Genomic DNA, 4,014 nt, shown 5'->3' with positions numbered 1-4,014 from the left:
GGTAGGGACATGTCCCTACCGTCCCTACCCAAACCTACGCCCATGGCTGGAATGGCCCTGACTTCAAACTGACGGACTGAGGTTCCGGTCTATGTGAACAAATCAATCACCTAAAATAAGCTCAATTATTCCTGATAAGAAGAAAGGCCAAATATCCAGTCTTACCTGTGCAGATGCCTGCAAAAAGCATGTGGTTTCTCCCCAACCTGATAGCAGAAATATATTTAAACAGTTTTGGTGCTTTATATTTAAAACTGCATAAATAATTTTGATCTTGTTTGGAGTAGAAAAAAATCGCAATAAATTTTTCTTGGTTAATTTAATTCAATCCTAGAAAAATAATGTTTAAATTCCCCGACATGGCGTTTTAAAGTTAAGTTCAGCCCACTAGAGGGCGCAATGGGACCACTTTCTAACACGCTGGCTGTCTTGAAACCACAGCTGCACACTGTGTGTATCTGTTGTTATGGGAAACTGCCTCTAAATAAGTTTTTTTTTTCAAAAATGATCTGCTGAGAGGCTAATTATCACAGAGCAAATGCTGTTACTGAGATTTGGGGAATAAAACTGCAGTAAGGAGAGATGTAACTGCCTATCAGACATGAAAAGTGAGAAGATGTTTGTCCAAATCTGAGAGCGACAACCGAAGAAACCAAAAAAAGAAACCTGGTTAGCATAGAAAGCCTTTGTGGATTTACTTGTCATTGTCTGATTTGACCAGATTTCTTGTCTTTCACCAATTTTCAGCATGAAAACGTCAGCTTATCTCAACAGTCTAAAGGCCGGGTACAAACTGGACAGCCACCCTCAGCCCCCATCACAAGGCCGACGGCATCGGTGTCAGAGCATTGGCAGGAAAGTTGAAGAGTTTTGCAGACAAAAATCTGAAAACTCTGCAATGCATTTCTCATTCAGCCCTACTGAGTTCTGTTTTGCAAAGCAGCTCGAGGTCAACCAGATTGAATGCGGGGTGTCTGTCGACAGCCTTTTTCAGGCCTTGCCACAGATTCTCTGCTGGATTCAGCGTTACGCTCAGTCGGTCCTCAAGGGCCAGAGTACTGCGTGCTTCAGACATTATCCCCGTTCGACACACCTGAATCAAATGAACCGACCATTAGCAGGCTCCTGGAGAACCGGACGGCGTGCCGAGGAGCTTATTCGAATCAGCTGTGTTGGAGCAACGACACATCTCAGGCACGTAGATATTCAGCCCCTTGATGAGTGCATGCGGACACACCACTGGTGTACACCACAGGTCGGCCCAACGCCATTTAACTAGGCCTTGATTGAAACAAAGAGTGTTTAACTCCAGTTTTAAAAGCAAAAGGTATCCGGTAATTTTTACATGTGTTTTCAGTCCAAAGACACTTGGATGTAATGACTCAGCATGCGGGCAAGTTGTACAGAATTCCACTAATAAACCAATTATTTGATCCGAGTGCTCTGAAGGCGAGACGCATCTAAAAGTTACAGAACACTGACTGTGAACGGCTGGATCCCGACAGTCGGCGAGCCTCCACCCCAGTGCGTTGTTGCCTCTAGCAGAGTTTCTTCCACGGTTGCCTCGTATTTAACTCAGTCCATCTTCCCATTTGACCATCTGCCTTGCTGCAGCTGAAAAATTGCGTCCCCACGGATTTACTGAGAGGTTTAGTCTGCATTGTTTTTCTTTACTTGTCGGGTGACTGTTCGTTCAGTCCTGGCGTCATCTGACCAGAGCAACTTCTCCTACATGTCTGCCGTACCCTCTGTGGAGATTATGACAAACTTCTTAAAAAGTTTCTCTCCCCGGTCCTCTCGTCCATCAGAGGCCAGGTTCGTGGAGTGGAGGATTAATAGTTTTCCAAGAAACAGATTCTTAGGAACATCTCCAGAGTTACCAAGGACCTTCCAGCTGCTTTTCGGCTCAATGTTTTCCTTGCTCAGCCTGTAAATGTAGGTAATTGGTCATATCTTATGAGTTACGCATCAACGTTCTCCCTGGTATGTCCGCGATTTTTCTTGTTCTACCTGATGCTGTTTATTCTTAAACAGCATCATTAAAAGAATCCCACATTTTCAGGTTTTTCTTCCGTTTTTAAATGTTGCAAAAAAAAAAATGTTCTCTGCAGTTGTACACTACTTTGTGTTGGTCTACCACACAAAAACCCAACAGTCGGGTGAAAGGAGTATACAAATTTGGCAATGTACTGAATGTATGTCCTAGGAGTTGCACCTGTTCTTTGTACTAAAGTTGGTTTCTTTCATTTTCTCTGACTTATTTAAGTTGTTTTTTTTATATATATATTTGGCTCCCCTTTTACCTCATTTCGCAGGTTTCTCCCAACTGTAGTAAACACAGCCACAAGTGGATGGCGTGTCGGTGACATTCCGTCAGACTAGCGTCTAAATCCCTGCCAATCAACTTCTGACATTTTCTCCGGATGATCAGAGCCAAAAACACCGGCTGAAACACGGCTCGGGTTTCTGCCAGGTCCGAATGAAGCCATCTTGCTATCAAAGGATCTTAAATGGAATAAGTGCAGCGGATTAGAATAAAATTGAACAGAAAGGAAAGAGAGGACTTATTTTAAGTACCCCCTCTCTCTCTTTGGTGATAGTGGCTTCACCTGGCTAAGAAACATTTGGGGAGAAACAAAACTCTTGAAGCACCTATGGAGCAAAAATGCATATCCAGAGTTTTTGATGATTAATTAAAATCCAACTTTCTGTTCTGTGTTTACTGGGCGTGTCTGGGTTGAAACAATCTGATGACACATTCATGGGGGAAACTGCTTGGTGCTCTGGCAACATGTACAACAACACGTGCAAGACCCACAGCTGCAAGATACTAAAAGGTCCATCTCGCCCCTTGCACGCCCCCGTCACTCCCTCTTAGAGCTCTCCGTCCTTGCTGGAATCATTACCTCATAGTGCACCAGGCCAAGCTGGGCTATCACCTGGGGAGATCATGTGTGTGTGTGTGTGTAAGCAAAAAGCAGAAGCAACTGTCTCCAAAACATGTCTGTTTAAAAGTGCCATGTAAACAGCGCAGGGTGGAGCACAGTGGATTCAATTTGTCACTTTCCTTTTTCTTGGAATTCCCTTTTTCTGATGATTCAGAAAAACAAAACTCATACGACAGAAAACAAATCCAGTGTCTTGGGACTTAGTAAGCCCCTTATTTATGTTTTGTCACATCACAGATACAAATACATAGTTTTTAGGCATACATGATCTAGGACGCGTAACAGTCACTTCCACTCAACCTGTTTTAATATGACAGCGCTAAATAGAATCCAGACTTCAGTCAGACGTCACCAAATTTGTAACTTACGTCAGCAGAGTTTGTTTCTTTTTACTGGACTTTGTAAAAAACAAAACAAAACATTAAAAAAAACCCAGTGAGATCCCAACACAAAGATGTACATGATTGTGGATAGAGGGAAAAACACTATACATTTATTCCTACAGTATTAAAGTAATGGAGCAGTTTTCAAAAAAGGAGGCCCTTTTACTACCAATACTTTACTTTTTTTTTTGGAATTTTTTATTTTTTTTTAATGCTTTTGTAATCATGTGCTGTTGATCAGCTTAATGAGAAGAACAACTTCCTGTCTTACTAGCACCAATACTTTACTTCCTGTTTCCTGTGGTGCAAAAGTGATGTCAGGCGGGGAACATATTCCTCCTAATCACTCTTCAAAGTTCAAAATAGAAAAACCATGTACTGCTCCGGTAAGGTAAATGCATATTAATCTTCATAAAAAAATGAAACACCAACAGGAGAATAGCTACTCAACTAATACTGCTCATATCTACGGGAACAACAAAAACTGAAGGCAGAATGAGGACCCAGGTTTAGTTTTGATAACACACTGGAGGATAGTAACTTTTTCAGTGTGAGATTTTGCAACTGCAATAAAAAAATGAGGTTATTTTAAACTTTGGGGCACATCAGAAGGCGATGGACTGTGATACCCTGACATTTGCTCATCTCTAGATTCATACATGGCGAAAGATTGAAACTGTTAT

This window comes from Poecilia latipinna, unplaced genomic scaffold (genome assembly GCF_001443285.1).
Source record: "Poecilia latipinna isolate Pla-1442-1.1 unplaced genomic scaffold, P_latipinna-1.0 Scaffold558, whole genome shotgun sequence".
Classification (NCBI taxonomy): Eukaryota; Metazoa; Chordata; class Actinopteri; order Cyprinodontiformes; family Poeciliidae; genus Poecilia; species Poecilia latipinna.
Note: the sequence above shows the minus strand (reverse complement) of the source record.